Here is a 19846-nt window from a genome sequence, read left to right on the forward strand (position 1 = left end):
CCCATAGGCCCCAATGATAACCAATGAGGTGTTGCATGGCGGTTGTCGACCCCCTCCTGCAATGGCGCAAAACATCAGTGGAATTACCTCATTTCCACTTGTCCCTCCTCACAGGTCAGGCGGCTACCATTTCAGGGGGAACAGGCCATGGCACCTAGCTGCTTCACAGCAGACATAGGCACATTAACGGACCTACACGTTCACATACTGTTTCTGTCACAAAATGCAAGGCATTTTACTCTGAGGATATCTTTGAATATGACCATCTGCTCACCGTTTTTCAACCTAGAGTTCAACCGCTGAGGATGAATAGGAGATGGAGACATACCCCCGTGTACAGACCCCTGGTGGACCTGGCAACAATGGAGGACAGGTTCATTATCCTAACCTACAGACTAGTTAGGCCACAATCCAAGAGCTGTGTGCCCAATTGGAGCCAGCCCTGATCTCAGCTATCTGTCACCCCACTGGGATCCCCCCTCTTGTGCAAGTCCTATCAGTGCTCCATTTCTTGGCAAATGGCTCCGTCCAAGCGACAGTGGCCATGGCAGCAGGGATGTCACAGCCTATGTTCTCAAACGTGCTGACCAGAGTGTTGTCAGCCCTGATGAAACACATGCGCAGCTACATCGTATTCCCCCAGGTGGAGGATTTGGCCACAGTGAAGACTGATGACTATGCACTGGGACATATCCCCAACATCATTGGTGCTATTGATGGTACACATATTGCCTCCCCCCCCCCGGAGAAATGAACAGGTGTTTGGAAATTGAAAGAGCTCTCATTCTCTGAATGTGCAGATAGTGTGCCTGGCGAACCAGTACATCTCCCATGTGAATGCAAAGTATCCTGGGTTTGTGCATGATGCCTTTATCTTGAGGAATAGCAGCATTCCATATGTGATGGCTCAACTCCAGAGGCCATGGTCCCCACCCAGTGTCTGTTGGTATATGGGTGTGGGGTTGGCCCTAAGGGTGAGTGTCTGGCTAACAGGTATCCCTCGATATTTACAGGTGACGCTGGTTACCCCAACCTCTCATGGCGATTGACCCCAGTGAGGAATGCCAGGACAAGGGCAGAGGAACGTTACAATGAGGCACATGGGTGAACAAGGAGGATCATTGAGCGCACCTTTGGCCTCCTGAAGGCCAGATTCCGGTGCCTCCATCTGACAGGTGGATCCCTGTGCTACTCACCCAAGAAGGTCTGCCAGATCATCGTTGCATGTTGCACAACCTGGCCTTGAGATGCTAGGTTCCTTTTCTGCAGGAGGATGGGGCTGGAGATAGTCGTGTTGCAGTGGTGGAGCCTGTGGACATTGACGAAGAGGAGGCAGAGGAAGAGGATGTAGAAAACAGAACAACTATAATTCAACAGTACTTCCAGTGACACACAGGTAAGACACTGTAACTTCACCTTCCATTGCAGTTTTGTGTTGGACATTGTACATGGCAGGCTGATTTTCCCAATTCTAATGGCCACTTACTGTACCATTGGCATCTCTATTCTCAGATATCTGTGCCCCACTCTGGCTCCTGGTGTGTTTACTGTTGCCCACTACAGGTCATACCCAGTTATATATAACTGTACAGTTGAATTGCAATGTTTACAGCTTGTTAAACGAATACATATTTCAATCAATTGACAGACTCCATAGTTGTATTTGTTCCAAGGGTGTTTATTTAGGTGCTAATAAGTGGAGGGGGTATTGCAATGGGTTGTGTTGCTGATGAAGGAAAGTCCAGGATAGAGTCCAGTCTATTGGTATCACAGGCGCATTTTCAATGGTGCATTGCAAGTGGAGCAATGGCAGTTCAAGGTGGACAGGGTGACAGAGTGGGACACAAGGGTGACAATCAGGAGAGTCTTATTTCCTTGCAGGGGTCTTGGCAATGTTCTCTGGCTTCTGCCTAGATCGCAGGGACCTTTTGCGTGGTGGTTCTCCTTCTGTAGGGGGAGGGGTGCTGAAACATAAACATAAACATAAATAACGAAATGCGTGATTAATTCCTATGTGTGTTAATGTGCATCCATAATTGCAGGTTCCCAGGCTCACTCGTGGAATTCTTGTGAATGTCAGGAAAGTTAGAAGCTTTCTCAAAATGCAGGAGTAAACTTAAGGACCAATCCTTTTTTTTAGAAATAAATCCTGACGGAGGAGGTGGCCTGTATTTTCAAAATATGTGATTCTGACATTCTCCCGCCCAGTATGTTACTAATGATCCCAGTTCAGAATGCATGCCCGGCTATTTGCTTTGCCTACTACCAGGTCTGAGAACTGAGAGAAACTCTAATAAATATTGTCCCAGAAAAGTATTTACCCTGGCACTGGAACCACTAAGATCATCCATTTAGCGGGCCGCAATAAATATATCTTACCTAAAGGTGGTAGAGTTCAGCTTTGTGTAATGTTAGCTAATCAGGATATCAATAAGTTACTCATGAACATAACAACAGATATATTAATTAGGCTAATGAAATCATAAATTTGCATGCTTTGCGATAAAATTTCATTTCTTGCGCCTGTAGGTGAGTGAGGCTTTGAAAACACTGTGCACTATTTTGCTTCAAGTGCTGTGAGATAGTACAGTGCCATTTCTACTGCAGGTCTCCCGTAGTAAGTAATAGCATATTTGAATTTGAAGAGGAAGAAAACGGCACCAGGCAGTGAGGGTCTAAGTGGCTAAACAAGTCCCTCTTCTGTTTAAAAGTACATTGTAATACACCAGATTCACTTTAAAAGAATGTAAGAAATTGTTCATGGGTGACAGATAAGCGTTTCATATTGAGCTCTGGCTCCTGGAGTAGACAAAGAAAGAGATTGCTTTTTTCCATTGTGGGAAAAAAAGGGCCATCTGTGACATAGAAATGCTCAGATGGAAACAGCCACTTATTGGTCATTTAAAGACCAGCGTATTGAAGGATATGTGTTAGAAATGGGGTCTCTAGTTGGCAGCCAGTTTACACCCTGTTCAAGGATGGACCCTCTCTCTAGTCAGAGTAACAGAGATACCCAGCTCAGATAACCCCTGCTCACCCCCTTGGCAGCTTGGCACGAGCAGCCAGGCTTATCTAAGAAGCAATGTGTAAAGCATTTGCACGTAACACACAGTAATACAGCGAAAACACTACAAAAGGACACCACACCGGTCTTAGAAAAATAGCTAATATTTATCTGTGCAAAACAAGACCGAAACGAGAAAAATCCAACATACAATAATAAAGATATATTTTGCAAGAATTAACTTAAAAATACAGTTCTTTGAAGTGAACAACAAATCCAGCAGTTCAGGTCGGTCGAGGCTTCGGAGGCCAGCTACAGTTTTGGGAAGACCAGCAAAGAGTGCCTTGAAAATGCAGGGCGTCGTGATCCTCGCGATGCAATTTGGAGTGCGGTGTCGCTGGTGTTGCAGGAGTCGGTTCCGGAGGTCAGTGCGGGGGTCGTTGGGCCCTTAAAGTCACTAGCATTGTCAATCGAACTCCAGGCTGAGGACGAAGTCAGGAGCGCTGGCGTTGATGGCATCAGGGCTGCAGTGCGAAGCGGGACAATGCGACATGCGGTACCCACAGGTCACGCTGCAGGCGGCAGCTCGGTGATGGCATCCTGTGGCATAGGTGAGACCAGGGCTGTGATGTGAAGCAGAGTGGTGCGACATGCGGTATCTCCAGGTCATGGTGCAGGCAGAGTCATTGTTGTTGATGAATAACTGGCGTTGGTAGGCCCAAGGAGGTAGTGCGGTGTGGGGCGTGCTCTGTGCGGCACCCATGGATCGTAGTGCAGACAGTGTCTGTTGATGACACTGGAGTCAACTGTGTTGGCGCCAGTGGACCGGGGCTGAGGTGTGAGACAGGATGGTGCATAGTGTACCTCACGAGCAGCATCCGAAGGCCAAGGTGCAGGCAGTGCATCAGGGTCAGTGTGGGATCGTTGTTAGGGATGCCAAGAATTGCGGTGTAAGCAAAGTGATGTGGAGTGCGGGGTCCATGGGTCACGGTGCAAGCAGCGACTTGGTGACGGTGTCCGGTGGCGGCAGTGGTGAGACCAGGGTTGCGGTGCGAAGCTGGGCACGGCTCCGTGCATCGTTGTCAGGTCACAGTGCAGTCAGCGGCGTTGTTGGCGGCGTGGTGGTGGTTTGTCTTCTGTTGCAGCCCAAAATACACAGTTCCCAGTGCTGTAGGCAGATGAAGATTAAGTCTTTAATATCCCTGAGACTTCCAACAGGAGGCAAGCTCTACTCCATGCCCTTGGAGAAACTTCACAAGCAGGATGCACAGCAAAGTCCAGCCTTTGCCCTCTTTAAGGCAGAAGCAGCAAATGCATGCCAACCCAGCAAAGCACACACAGCAAAGGCTAAGTACTCCTCCTCCAGCTCTTTAGCTGTTCTCCTTGGCAGAGGTTCCTCTTGATCCAGAAGTGTTTTAAAAGTCTGGGGGGTTTGGATCCACTACTTATACCAGTTCTGGCCTTTGAAGTAGGCAAGCATCAAAGGAAAGTCTCTTTTGTTTACAAGATCCTGCCTTGCCGAGGCCTGGTCCCAGACACACTCCAGGGGGTCAGAGACTGCATTGTGTGAGGACAGGCACAGCCCTTTCAGGTGCAGGTGTCAGCTCCTCCCTCCCCACTCTAGCCCAGGAGACTCATCAGGTTATGCATATTTATGTGTAAAATAGGACTAAAACTAGAAAAATCCAACAAACAATAATAACGATAAGACACCCCAGCTGCCTTTGTGTCCCTGTCTAGAGAGAATTCACAAACAGCCCAGCTGTCAGTCTGACCCAGACATGGATTCCACAGGCAGGCAGAGGCACAGCATGGCTAAGCAAGAAAATGCCCACTTTCTAAAAGTGGCATTTTCAAACATTTTCAAACAGACGATCTAAAAACCAACTCTAACAATAGATGAATTTTTAAATTGTGAGTTCGGAGACCCCACACTCAAGCTCTCTATCTGCTCCCAATGGGAAACTGTACTTAAAAGTTATTTAAAGGCAGTGCCTATGTTAACCTCTGTGAGGGATAGGCCTTACAATACTGAAAAATGAATTAGGCAGTATTCCACTATCAGGACCTGTAAATCACACCAGTACATGTCCTACCCTTTAAATTCATTGTACCCCGCCCAGGGGGCTATCAAGGCCTACCTTAGGGGTGCCTTACATGTACTAAAAGTGAAGGTTTGGACTTGGCAAGTGAGTACACTTGCCAGGTCGAACTGGCAGTGCCAGACTGCACACATAGACACTGCAGTGGCAGGTCTGAGACATGTTTACAGGGCTACTCATGTGGGTGGCTCAATCAGTGCTGCAGGTCCACTAGTCGCATTTCATTTACAGGCCCTGCACACTTCTAGTGCACTTTACTAGGGACTTACTGGTAAATCAAATATGCCAATTATGGATAAAACAATTACCAATCCAAGTTAGACAGAGAGCACTTGCACTTTAGCACTGGTCAGCAGTGGTAAAGTGCCCAGGGTCCTAAAGCCAGCAAAAATTAAGCTCAGCACAGGATCAAAACAGGAGGCCAGAAGCCAAAGATAGGGGAAACCACACCAAGAGCTGGCTGGTTTAACTCTGACAGTGAGAGAGACCAGCAGCAACACATCAAGATCGCACATGACAACAAAGATCATGACTCAAACAAAGGCCTAAACACCCAGGTCATCAACTGACAGCTTAACACCCCCAACCTCCTTAAAAAGTGACAAATACATCTACATAGTAGCCCATGAGGATGGGTTCAAGAGGAAATGCCCATGTCTACAACTCATGATGAGAAGTCGCTGCACCAGTTTCATCCTCTGCTGGTCCTCAAGTGAGCCAAATTCTCTTCCATGTCTTTCATTTCAGTATATGTGTGTGCTTGTCTTCTTTTTTGTGAATTGCTTACTATTGTATCCTGGGAGTCGCTAATTATTTTAAGTTTTATGACCGAATTTCTGTCACAGGACATTGATACATAACATAAGAATTCAATATTTGTAAAAGATGCCTGCAACACGCCTCTTCCAAATACAGAAATGGGATTGAGTGACTATCCTGTATTATTGGTAGAAAAAGTTTGACTTCTATAATGGGTAAACAGTAAAAAACAAATTCTGTGATTGAAAGTGACAATCCGGGCTGGTTGCAAAGGTAAAACATTTTAGTACACCATCTTTTCCTCATTTGTCAAATGGAAAAAAATACCAATTGAGCTATTAGTCTCAGGAAACATTCACAGTGATCAATCTTAACATTTGTCAATTCATACACATTTTTCTGTTCCCTCATGTTTCCACAATGGAGATGAAATTAATTTGGTGCACATTGTGACAAACAGAAAGGGATGTACATCCACTGATAGCATTGAAGCAATCTTTCCCTTTTTCTGTTGGATGTTGAACTCAGTGTTCGCCCCAGGGTGACAAATGAGGTATGAGTTCAGCAGTTTTGTCTGTTTTCCAGAGCTGTGCCAGATCTTGATTGACAGCAAGCTTACTGACCCTAGGAATCTTGCCAAGGAGGCGGATCGCTGGCTCAGCACCAAGGTCTAAAAGAAGTTGTATGTAGGGGGCTCAGCCAAGGGTGGGCAGGGACACCAACAGAAGACGGAACGGGGGACAAAGATTAAAGGAGTTCGCCAAAGGGCCCCAAACTAGTTCCCAGGGAAAGCATTCCCAACACTCTGTTGAGAAGAAAAGTTGGTTCCCTTCAGGTAAGCCTGCAGGGAAGGGGCCCCTAAAGTGTTTTCACCTGTGGCCAGGAAGGGCATTTCAGGGTGCATCCCATGTGTTCCAAGCAGACACAGCCTCCCACTGGTGGGCAGACCCTAGGGATGGCCAGTTTAGCGCTTGTGAGGAGTTGGCCTCAGTTAGTGGTGGGGAGCCAGCTGAGTTGACCCTAGTCTCCCGGGGTGAGGTGATCAAGAGAACCTTCATGCCTGACAACACTAAGAAGTATAGGAATGAGTGATCATCAATGGATGAAAGCAGTTGCTGCCTGGATGAAGGACAGCTCCCTCAAGCTCAACTCTGACAAGACCGCCCACATCAGCCTGGGGCGACTCCGGGTGGCCATCTACCCTCAGCAGCCTCCCACCCCTACTAACCACGCATGCAACTTCGGCTTCATCCTGGACTCATCGTGCACCATGACCCGCCAAGTCAACTCATTTGCATCCTCCTGCTTTCACACTCTGACTTCTCTGGAAGATCTACAAATGCATCCCAAAGGACTGCTGCAAAACCATAACATATGCAGTGGTTATCAACCGACTCGACTATGGCAACACCCTCTATGCCGGTACCACCCAGAAGAACCTGAAAAAACTACAGCACATCTAAAGTACCACTGCCAGACTCATCCTGGACTTTCCCCGCCCTGAACACATCTCCAATCAACTAAGAGACCTCCACTGGTTTCCTATCGAGAAAATAATTAACTTTAAACTCCTTGTCCAATCATACAAGGCCCTCCATGACCTAGGACCTGCCTACCTCAACCACTGCATCACATTCTACTCCCCCACCAGACCTCTCTGTTCTGCCCAACAAGCACTAGCCACCGTACCCTGCATACAGACAACCTTGGCCAGTGGAAGATCAAAGCAAACATCTGGAACATCCTGCCCCTGCACCTCAGGCACTCACCATCACTACCTCAATTCAGGAAGACCTTAAAACCTGGCTCTTCAACTGAAGCTCAGAGGACAAACCCCCTTAGCACCTTGAGAACCTTATGGGTGGGTAGTTGCAATCTATAAACCCTGATTTATTGTTTGTTGTTGGAGGTTGGTGGAGGCTCTGAGAGACACAGGAGCTAGATAACAACAGTCCGCTGTCATCGTCTGTCTCATGAGCAGGTAATCCCTAATGTGGGCCACCAAACTGTAACAGTAGAAACAGTGAGCGCCAATGCTCCCAAAGGTTCCCTTTGCTTTGAATGGGGGCGGGGGGGTCTCAAGTTTCTTGAGGGTAGCTGTGAGTCCATCCATGCCTGTTGACTGTCTGCTAGGGAATGAAATGGAGCATATCGCCTGGAAGAAGGTAGAGCTCAGGTCCCACCTGGAAATGTTGGGATTGCCAGAGTGGGCATGCATGACCACATGGTCCATTGCCACCAGGAAGGGTAATCAGAAGGACCTGGAGCCTGAAATGGTTGCCCAGGTGACTGTCAGGAGGAGCAAGGGGCATGGAAAACCTGCTCCTGAGAAACCCACGGTCCGGGAGGAGGCTGAACTTGAGGGGGATGCCCTGGAACCTACAGGGGAAGAAGTCGCCAAACTCGGGGACCTGCCTGAGTTGACCCATTAACAGTGGGAAGGAGACCCCACCAGGGAGGAATTCTGCGCAGTGCAGAAAGCATGCCCCACCCTTGAGGGCCTTCAGAAACAGGTAGAGGCCCATGCAGCTGGTGACACCTCTGGATCCCACCTAATGTACTGGGAGAATGATCTCCTATATAGTGAGCTTAATGTTGCTAAGCCTGGGGCAGCCCATGTGCTGGTGGTACACCTTTGTTTCAGAGCCTTCCTACTGGGTCTGGCTCATGATTTGCTACTGGCAGGTTATTTGGGGGCAGGACAAGACCTTTGCAGACTTGTCACCTACTTCTATGAGCCCCAAATAAGGAAGGCCTCAGATGCATTTTTCAGGACCTCTCAGACCTGCCAGGCAAGTGGCAAAGCTGGGAAGAGGTGCAAGGCTCCTCTTTAACTGTTTCCTGTCATGAGCACCCATTTTGAGTGGTTGGGCATTGACATTGTGGGGCCTCTGGGTCCCAAGACAGCCATGGGAAACAGGTTTATCCTGGTCTTGGCAGACCATGCCACCCAGTACACGGAAGCTATCCCTCTGAGGATGGTGACTGCACCCACTGTGGCCAGGGCACTGATGGGGATCTTTTCCTGTGTGGGTTTCCCTCAGAAGGTGGCATATGACCGTGGTACCAATTTCATGTCTCTGTACTTAAAAGCCATGTGAAAGGTGTGTGGTGTTACCTAAAAATTCACCAAACCTTAGTACCCCCGAAGCAATAGGTTGGTTGAGAGATTCAACTATACCCTGAAAGACATGATTATGGGTCTCTCAGAACCCATTAGGCAACAGAGGGATGTCCTGTTACCCTGCCTACAGGGAGGTACCACAGAAGGGGGTTGGCTTCAGCCCTTTTGAACTTCTGTATGGGCACCCTGTGAGAGGGCCTCTCAGTTTGGTGAAGGAAGGCTGCCAAGCTCCCAAGAAGCCACCCTAGGATGTATTAAGTTACATGCTGGCCTTCAGAAGCCAGACACCCTGCTTCCAGAAATGCTCCCAAAAGAATCTGGAGGCTAGCCAGGAGGACATGAAATGTTGGTATGACCAGAATACCACTCTGATTGGGGTGGGTGATAGCCCGGTAGAGCCCCGTACTCACCATGATCAGTGGGGGTCCTTCACGTGTACTGCCTCAAGCCACATTTTGAGAGGTCTGAGTTGACCATGCTCTTGATCACGGATGATGGAGTGGAAGAGGAGAGTGAGCCTCTCCCGGACCTCCTGTCTGCCAAAGAGCAGGATGGATCACTAGAGGAAATGAACCTCTCCCCTACTCTGACTCTAGAATAGCAGAAGGACTGTCTCCAGTTGCTGAAACAGTTCACCTCTAAGTTCTCAATCACCCCTGGAGTCACCCAATAGTGTCCTCATGACATTGACACTGGGAACAGCCCACCTCTTAAGCACAAGTCTTACAGGGGGCCTGCTAGAGTGAGAAACATCATCAAGGAGAAAGTCTCTAAGATGCTGGAGTTAGGGGTGATAGAGCACTGCAACAGTCATTGGTCTAGCCCAATGGTTCTGGTCCCCAAGAATGCTCCACTTGGTGTCACATCTGAACTTAAGTTCTGTGTTGACTACCAGGGGCTCAATGCAGTCACTAAGGCTTACGCTCACCCCATGCTCCAAGCTGATGAGCTAATTGACCGGTTGGGAGCTGCCAAGTTCCTCAGCGTGTTTGATCTAACGTCTGGTTACTGGCAGATTGCCTTAACTGAGGGGGCCAAAGAGAGGTCGGCATTCTCAACACCAGAGGGGCATTACCATTTCTGTGTTATGCCCTTTGGTTTGAAGAGCGCCCCTAGCCCCTTTCAGAAGCTGCTCAACCAGGTCCTGGCTGGGTTGGAGAGCTTCAGTGATGCCTACCTGGATGACATTGCTGTCTTCAGCTGTAGCTGGGAGGACCACTTGTACGAAGTCCAGGAGGTGTTGAGGGCTCTACAGAGTGAAGGCCTTACTATCAAGGCCAGTAAGTGCCAGGTAGGCCAGGGGTCTGTGGTGTACTTGGGACAACAGGTAGGAAGTGGCCAGGTGGCGCCCCCTAAAAGCCAAGATTGACATTATTCTGGCTTGGGCAGCCCCAAGACCCAGACAGAGTTGAGAGCCTTTTTAGGTCTCACCGGGTGCTACAGGAGATTTGTCAAGGGGGGTGGCACCATTGTTGCCCTAAGAAAGAGCTGACTTCCAAGAAGCAGCCCCATCAGGTGAACTGGACAGAGGAGTGCCAGACTGAATTTGACACCCTGAAGGAGGCCATGTGCACTACATCCGTGCTCAAGGCTATTGACTTTTTCAAAGAATTTATGGTGTAGAAAGATGCTTCAGACCATGGTGTGGGAGCCGTGCTCTTACAGCTTAACGAAGAGGGCCTAGATCAACCTGTAGCCTTCATCAGTAGAAGGTTACTTTCCCGGGAGCAGAGGTGGAACACAAGTGAAAGGGAGGCTTTTGTTTTGGTCTGGGTGCTGAAGAAGTGAAGACAATACTTGTTTGGGTTCAGACAGGCCACATGCCCCTCAGACGGTTAATGCAGATGAGGGGTATGAATACTAAGCTGTTGAGGTGGTCCATCTCCCTACAGGGAATGGGCTTTACGGTGGAACACCGCCCTGGCACAGAAAATGCCACAGCTGATGGTCTGTCCAGGTTCCTCCACCTTAGCGATACAAACTCCCATGAGGTTGGGTAGTTCTCCCCACTTTCAGCTATGGGGGACATGCATTAGACCCATCAGCTCTTGGCATGGTTTCCCCTGTCTTTTTGGCTTCTAACCTCCTGTTTTGATCCTGTGCTGACCTTCATGTTTGCTGGCCTTAGGACTCTGGTCACTTTATCACTACTGACCAGTGCTAAAGTGAAAGTGTTCTCTGTCTAAATTGAATTGGTAATTGATTTATCAATAAGTGGCAAATCTGATTTACTTGTAAATCTCTAGTAAAGTGCACTAGAGTTGCCCAGGGCCTGTAAATGAAATGCTACTTGCGGGCCTGCAGCACTGATTGTGCCACCCACAAGAGTAACATGTCTCAGACCTGACACTGCAGTATCTGTGTGGGCAGCTTGGAACTGCCAGTTCGACCTGGTAAGTGTCCCCACTTGCCAGGCCCAAACCTTCCTTTTTACTACATATTTCACCCCTAAGGTAGGCCCTAGGCAGCCCCATGGGCAGGGTGCAGTATATTTAAAAGGTAGGACATGTACATGTCCTGATGCTGCTAAATTCGTTTTTCACTCTTGAAAGGCCTATCTCTCCCAGAGGTTATCATGGGGATTGCCTTGAAATATATTTCAAGTATAATTTTGCATTGGGAGCAGAAAGAGACATGGAGTGTGTGGTCTCACAATTTAAAAATACATCTTTTGGTGAAGTTGGTGTTTGTATTGTAAGTTTGAAAATGCCTCTTTTAGAAAGTGGGTATTTTCTTGCTAAACCATTTCTGTGTCTGTGCCTGGCTGTGGAATACACCTCTGGGCCAGGATGACAGTTAGGCTGTTTGTGAATTCACTCTAGACAGTCACACAAAGGGTGCTAAGGTGTGCCCTGCATATTCTGATGGGTCTTCCTGGGCTGGAGTGGTGGGAGGAGCTGACACTAGCACCTGAATAGGGCCGTGCCAGTCCTTACACAAAGTGGTCTCCAACCCCCTGGGGTGTGTCTGGGGCCAGGAATGGGTCTTCTGCACTCCAAACGTTTTCCTTTTAAGTTTGCCTACTGCAAAGGCAGAAATGAGTATAAGTATTGGGCGCTGAGGCCACTACTTCAGAACACATCTGTACATAGAACATTCTGCCAGGAAGAGCTGGATGCTGTAGGAGGGACTGCCACTCTGCCTGTTGCTTTTCTGTGCTGGCCTGCTGCTTGCTGCTTTTGTCCTCGGAGAGAAAGGACTGGACTTTGCTTTCTACATCCTGTTTTCCAAGGTTCTCCAAGGGCTTGAACTGAACTTGCCTTCTGTTAGAAGTCTTAGGGACATCAAAGACTTAATTTGCCAGTGCCTGGACTCTTCTGCTGAGAGTCCTGACTTGCCAAGTGGTGCCAAATCCAGTCCCTGGGCCCTTGGGCCTTGAGGAAGAAAATCCACACATTGGTTCAATGTAGCTGAAAATCGATGCACTGCCTGCCTTGCAGCTGAGGAATAGACGCAGTGCCTGCCATGCAGTGGGAGGATCATTTCAGCATCTAGAGGACTGATGCAGCGCCTGTTCCACTGCGGGTCTATCATCACTGTGCATCTGGATTTTCCAAACCATTGTCTCCTGGTGTCATTTTCACATCACCCCTACACCGCAGCAAGGAACACAAGGCTACCTGACCAGAACCTGACGCATCTCCTCTCCTGCAGGGAAAGAACTGACACATCACCTACCCTGTCAGTAAGGAACTGACGCCTCACCTCCCTGCCAGTAAGGAACCAACGTATCAGCTCTCCTGTAAGGCGACAATCAACACATTACCTCCCTGTCAGAAAGGAGCCAACATATTATCTATCTTCCCTGCGCAGTAAGGAACCGACGCATCGCTTTATTTTCCGGCGCCTCACCTCCTCTGCAGCCTGCATGGTCTTTGCTTTTGACACATCCCAGGTACTGTGTGTTAAGACTCTTTGCAGCTTTTTAAAAGTGATATATTTGCTTGTTTATGTTGGATTTTTGTTGTTTTGGTCTTGTTTTTTTCAGATAAATATTGGCTATTTTTCTAAACTGGTGCGGAGTCCTTTTGTAGTGTTTTCACCGTGTTACTGTGAGTTCACAAATACTTTACACATTGCCTCTAAAATAAGCCTGACTGATTGTAGGAGGCTGGCCTGGCTTGTAGTGGGTACCAAGGGGTACTTACACTCTGTGCCAGGCCCAGTTATCCCTTATTAGTGTAGAAGAGGTGTTTCTAGCAGCTTAGGCTGATAGAAGGTAGCTATAGCAGAGCAGCTTAGGCTGAAGTAGGAGACATGCAAAGCTGCTACTTTACCACTGGTGTCATATGCACAATATCATAAGAAAACACAATACACAGATATACTAAAAATAAAGGTACTTTATTTTTATGACAATATGCCAAAAGTATCTCAGTGAGAACCCTCAGAACGAGGATGCCAAATATACACAAGATATATATACACAATACCAAAAATATGCAGTAATAGCAAAAGGAAGTAATGTAAGCAGTGTAAAGTTACAATAGATTGCAATAGGAGCACAGGTATAGGGGCAACACAAACCATATACTCCAAAAGTGGAATGCGAACCACGAATGGACCCCAAACCTATGTGAGCTTGTAGAGGGTCGCTGGGACTGTAAGAAAACAGTGAGGGTTAAAAAAATAGCCCACCCCAAGACCCCGTAAGGTAGGTGTAAAGTGCACCTACAACCCCCAGAGAGCACAGAAGTCGTGATAGGGGGATTCTGCAAGGAAGACCAACACCAGCAATGCAAAAACAGTGGATTTCCGGACCTGAGTACCTGTAAGACAAGGGGACCAAGTCCAAGAGTCACGACAGTGTCGAGAGTGGGCAGATGCCCAGGAAATGCCAGCTGAGGATGCAAAGAAGCTGCCACCGGATGGAAGAAGCTTGGTGTTCTGCAAGAACGAAGAGGACTAGGAACTTCCTCTCTGGAGGATGGATGTCCCACGTCGGGAAGAAGCTTGCAGAGGTGTTCCCATGCAGAAAGACCGCAAACAAGCTTTGCTAGCTCCAAGGGTCGCGGTTAGGGTTTTTGGATGCTGCTGTGGCCCAGGAGGGACCAGGATGTCGCCACTTGGATGAGGAGACAGAAGGGGCGCCCAGCAAGTCAGGGAGCCCTCACAGAAGCAGGCAGCACCCACAGAAGTACCAGAACAGGCACTTAGAAGAGGAGTGAACTGGAGTCCACCCGAAGTCAGAAAAGGGAGTCCCACGATGCCGGAGGACAACTCAGAAGGTTGTGCACTGCAGGTTAGAGTGTCGGGGACCCAGGCTTGGCTGTGCATGAAGGAAATCCTGGAAGAGTGCACAGGAGCCGGAGCAGCTGCAAATCATGCGGTACCCAGCAATGCAGTCTAGTGGGGGGAGGCAAGGACTTACCTCCACCAAACTTGGACTGAAGAGTCTCTGAACTGTGGGAGTCACTTGGACAGAGTTGCTGAGTTCCAGTGACCACGCTCGTCGTGCTGAGAGGGGACCCAGAGGACCGGTGATGCAGTCTTTTGTTGCCTGCGGTTGCAGGGGGAAGATTCCGTCGACCCACGGGAGATTTCTTCAGAGCTCCTGGTGCAAGAAGGAGGCAGGCTACCCCCAGAGCATGCACCACCAGGAAACAGGCGAGAAAGCCGGCAGGATGAAGCGATACAAGGTTGCAGTAGTCGTCTTTGCTACTTTGTTGCAGTTTTGCAGGAGTCCTAAGCAGTCAGCGGTCGATCCTTTGGCAGAAGGTGAAGAGGGAGATGCAGAGGAACTCTGGTGAGCTCTTGCATTCGGTATCTGAAGAATTCCCCAAAGCAGAGACCCTAAATAGCCAGAAAAGGAGGTTTGGCTACCTAGGAAGGAGGATAGGCTAGTAAGAAAGGTAAGAACCTATCAGAAGGAGTCTCTGACGTCACCTGCTGGCCCTGGCCACTCAGAGCAGTCCAGTGTGCCAGCACACTTCTGAATCCAAGATAGCAGAGGTCTGGGGCACGCTGGAGGAGCTCTGGGCACCTCCCCTGGGAGGTGCAGGTCAGGGGAGTGGTCACTCCCCTTTCCTTTGTCCAGTTTTGTGCCAGAGCAGGGCTGGGGGATCCCTGAACCAGTGTAGACTGGCTTATGCAGAGATGGGCACCATCTGTGCCCATTAAAGCATTTCCAGAGGCTGGGGGAGGCTACTCCTCCCCAGCCCTGACACCTCTTTCCAAAGGGAGAGGGTGTAACACCCTCTCTCTGAGGAAGTCCTTGGTTCTGCCTTCCTGGGCCAGGCCTGGCTGGACCCCAGGAGGGCAGAAACCTGTCTGAGGGGTTGGCAGCAGCAGCAGTGAAACCCCGGGAAAGGCAGTTTGGCAGTACCCGGGTTCTGTGCTAGAGACCCGGGGGATCATGGAATTGTCCCCCCAATGCCAGGATGGCATTGGGGTGACAATTCCATGATCTTAGACATATTACATGGCCATGTTCGGAGTTACCATTGTGACGCTGTACATAGGTAGAGACCTATGTACAGTGCACGCGTGAAATGGTATCCCCACACTCACAAAGTCCGGGGAATTTGCCCTGAACGATGTGGGGGCACCTTGGCTAGTGCCAGGGTGCCCTCACACTAAGTAACTTCACACCCAACCTTCACCAGGTGAAGGTTAGACATATAGATGACTTATAAGTTACTTAAGTGCAGTGGTAAATGGCTGTGAAATAACGTGGACGTAATTTCACTCAGGCTGCACTGGCAGGCCTGTGTAAGAATTGTCAGATCTCCCTATGGGTGGCAAAAGAAATGCTGCAGCCCATAGGGATCTCCTGGATCCCCAATACCCTGGGTACCTCAGTACCATATACTAGGGAATTATAAGTGTGTTCCAGTATGCCAATGTGAATTGGTGAAATTGGTCACTAGCCTGTTAGTGACAATTTAGAAAGCAGAGAGAGCATAACCACTGAGGTTCTGGTTAGCAGAGCCTCAGTGAGACAGTTAGTCATCACACAGGGAACACATACAGGGCACACTTATGAGCAATGGGGCCCTGCCTGGCAGGGTCCCAGTGACACATAGACTAAAGCAACATATATACAGTGAAATATGGGGGTAACATGCCAGGCAAGATGGTACTTTCCTACACTGATTTTGCCAAGCTACCAAGGGGGTGAGCAGGGGTTATTTAAGCTGTGTGGCTCCCTTACCCTGACTGGAGTGAGTGTCCCTACTTGGATAGGGTGCAAACCACTGCCAAATAGAGACCCCATTGCTAACATTTGGGAATTGTTGGGGTGCTGGGTAGACTGGTGGCAATGAAGACAAAGGAGGCAGAATACTGGTATAGGGGTGCCCAGGATCACACACACAGAGTCAGAGGAGAGAGGGGATCCAAAAGGGGAGCTCTATTCCAGGGAATAAGAGAGATAAGGCTAAAAAAGAACAGGCATTCAAGAGGCAATGTGGCACTCAGACTAACTAACACCCTGTAATGCTATGTGTATTTAACCACCAGCTCCAACTTGACCACTGCTCCATTTTGTGCTTATCTTAGCTTCACACACCATCACATTGGTAGCACAGGTATTTTTCCACGCACAGCTTGTGCAACGTGTTTTCGTCCTTTCTCACTGAAGGATGGGCACATAACATGGGGGAGTAAGGAGTAAGGATGATAAGATGTACCAGGCTGAGAATGTTTAAGGTAAAGCAGTGAACAGCTCGGTCTTGGAAAAACACAGTGAGAGTTGGCCAGTCTCTAGCGTGTTCTGTTCAACACTGACCTGCTATAGCCAGCGCTTGAACAACAACTTACCCGATGGGAGGGCGTTTCTGGAATTCTCCTATCCAGTTTGTTGAAAGTATATAAAGGGAGGAAGCTTCACAACCGGGACTAGAAGGAACTCATTCTGAGGGGGGCACCTTCCTCAGAATCCCATGTGTTTGGTATACTCCCTCTGTCTCGGTTGTGAGGGTTCCCCAACCTGAAGCTGGCCGATGAAGGGATGATGTCGGTGTCAAGCCCCATGGTAATGCATTTTTTATTCTTATTTTCAGATTTGCGGTGTGCATGCATGAATACGGAGTCACAATATATATATATATATATATATATATACACATATATATATATATATATATATATATATATATATATATATAAATTGTTGAAGTTTTGCATTCTCTTTGCTTCAGTAATCATTATTTTTCTACTGCTGGGATTATTTCTAGAATCGCTTGTGTTACCGTATTTGAAATACAAGCTCACATTATTTTCTCTCCATGGTACTTGGGAAGTGTGTTAATAAATTAATTACTCAGACTAGGGGTGCACCATTCTTTGCATTCCTTTTATGTGGCTTTCCTCTCAGTCTGCAGTACAGCAGAACACACCCCAGGGCGAATGTATATAACAGCATAAATAATTAAGGGAATGTGGGGTAAATGACTCAGGAGCTCCACACGGTAAGACTGAAGCTCAGTAAGCTCCTCACCCACAATTGCTGATAAAGAGTCTGACTGCTAATACCCATATATTGGAAATGCATGCAAAGGCAGGGTCTGTGGAGCTGACCTCTATGATATAAAAGTGACTGAAAGACTACCCACAGTGGACAAGAAACATCACCTATGTTGTCAGCAGAGTCCATGGATCCTGGCAATCAAACAGTCACATGCAAGACAGTAATAGCAAGGGTGTAGAACTAAATACAACCATGATAGACAAGGAACTAGCAAGGAGGAGTGAATAACAGGAAAGAAGGGAAAACAAAGGGCACACATGGCAAGAAGCAAATAACAAACATGCAAGGAAACTAGAAGCAAGACAGCAGAAAAACAGGAAACTAGGAACAAGAACAAAGAAATGGAAAGAAAGGTAAGGACTGGGTAAAGGAAAATGTACAAAGACAGGCTTCAAGGGAGCACAAGGAGTGGTGGTGCAGGAATCAAGGAAACAAGCAAACATACAAGGAATAGCTAAGGCTCAGAAGTCAAGTAGTACCTCAGGGACTGCTAGTTCAGGAACAAGGAACTTGCTAAGGGTCAGAAGACAAAGTAGCGCTAGGGGAAGTGCTAGTTCAGAAACAAGGATTTTTTATAGCTCAGGAACAAAGATAGCTCCACTGCTCAGAAACAGGAACAAGGAATAACTTTGGCTCAGGAACTCAGGAAATAAGACTAATAAAAGCTCAGGAAACAAAGGAGGAATAACTGGGGCTCTGGAACAGGAACAAGGAATAATTATGGCTCAGAAACTTCAGGAAACAAGCGTTGGTCTCACCGGAAAACAGCTACAATGACCAACACTGGGCTGAATGGAGATGAGACTTAAATGGGCTCACAGCAATAACATGCATCAAGTGTGAGCAGGCTAGCAGAAGCCAGCCACAGGTGTGCTGAACTCTTCTACCCATCCTTGGCCTGAAGGGGTGGAGACGAAGCAGTGAGCAGAGGATTCTAGGTAATGGAGTTCCAAGTATGAGCAGACTGGCTTCCACAAAACCCAGCATGGACTGGGAATGGATGGTAATTTGCAAATAGTGTCCAAATGGCTGGAAGTGAGGATATGCATCAGGGGAAGGTCTGGAAGCTTATAAGAACATTAGAAAGTCTCACAATTTGGCCCCCTGGTGATGGGCGCGAGAGCGCGGGGGAAATTGTGACACTCACTGCACGTTCATAGTGTTGTGCTTCATGGTCTTTTGAACTTTAGGGTTTTCCTTGACGTGAGTGACTCCTTGCACATTCTTTCAGAAAGATCGTCCTTTCCACCATTTAATGACACTTGTCCTATTGCTGGACATGTGCTGCCATGCGGCTGTGATTTGCCACAGCGGTATCTTTCTATTTTCTTTTTCTTGCTGTGTTGCCTGTCTTTTCTTCGATGACAGTCTTGTGCTTTGAAAGTGGTGTTCATTTCTGGGCGTGGTTCTGTAGCAATATAGCTTGTTCTCTCTTCTCCATTTTTTGTTCATAAATCATCTGTGCTTGAGCTTCAGCCTTGTTATTCAGTCGGTCTATTCTTTGTTGTCTTCAAATTCAATGCAAGTTAAAATTCATTTCTTTGATGTCTTAAAATGCATTTGATGTCTTAAAATGCAATGGACGGACACCCTCAGCACCTCACAGCATAACGTCACCATGAGCTTGGATCAGGCAGTACAGACCTTTAATGACTGGATCCTCAGTGCTGCTGATCTGTTCACCCAACCAAACCTGTCGCGACCCACAGAACCACCAAAAAAAGCCAGACGGTGCACCTCGGAACTCAGCAAATCAAAACACAGGCACAAACAACTGGAGAAAAGATGGCGCACCATCAAGAACCACACCAACAGACCCACCTTCAAAATGGCCCTCATCGACTATCACTGCCAGAACAAAGCCATAAAAAGATGCCCTGACCCGCTGATTGAGAACAGCGCCAACCAAACCAAGGAACTCTTCACCATCATCATAGAGTTTGCCTGCCCATCAGCAATGAAAAACTCCATCCCCCTCGCATGAACTATGTGATGCCCTCGCCGACCACATCCAGAACAAGATAGAAACCATCTACAGTAACTTCGATCCCCAACCCTATGACCTCCCCAGCACCCAATCAACCTCCCCTGCCGACCACCCGCTCAGTGCATGGGGACAACTAAGCACAGCAAACACATTCATGAGCTCCATCAACTGCTCCCTGCCCCCACAGGATCTTCAACCTTGGAAGAAACCAGATCAGCTGCCAGCTCACCACCATCCTCAACACGTCAATAACAACGGCCACTTTTCCAGAAGCCTGGAAACACGCAGAGATCAGACCCCTCCTCAAGAAGCACTCTGCAGACACCAGCACGCCCCAGAACTACTGCCCGATCTGTCTGCTCCAGCTCCCCGCCAAAGTCCTGGAGAAGGCCATCAACCT

This window comes from Pleurodeles waltl, chromosome 6 (assembly GCF_031143425.1).
Source record: "Pleurodeles waltl isolate 20211129_DDA chromosome 6, aPleWal1.hap1.20221129, whole genome shotgun sequence".
NCBI lineage: Eukaryota > Metazoa > Chordata > Amphibia > Caudata > Salamandridae > Pleurodeles > Pleurodeles waltl.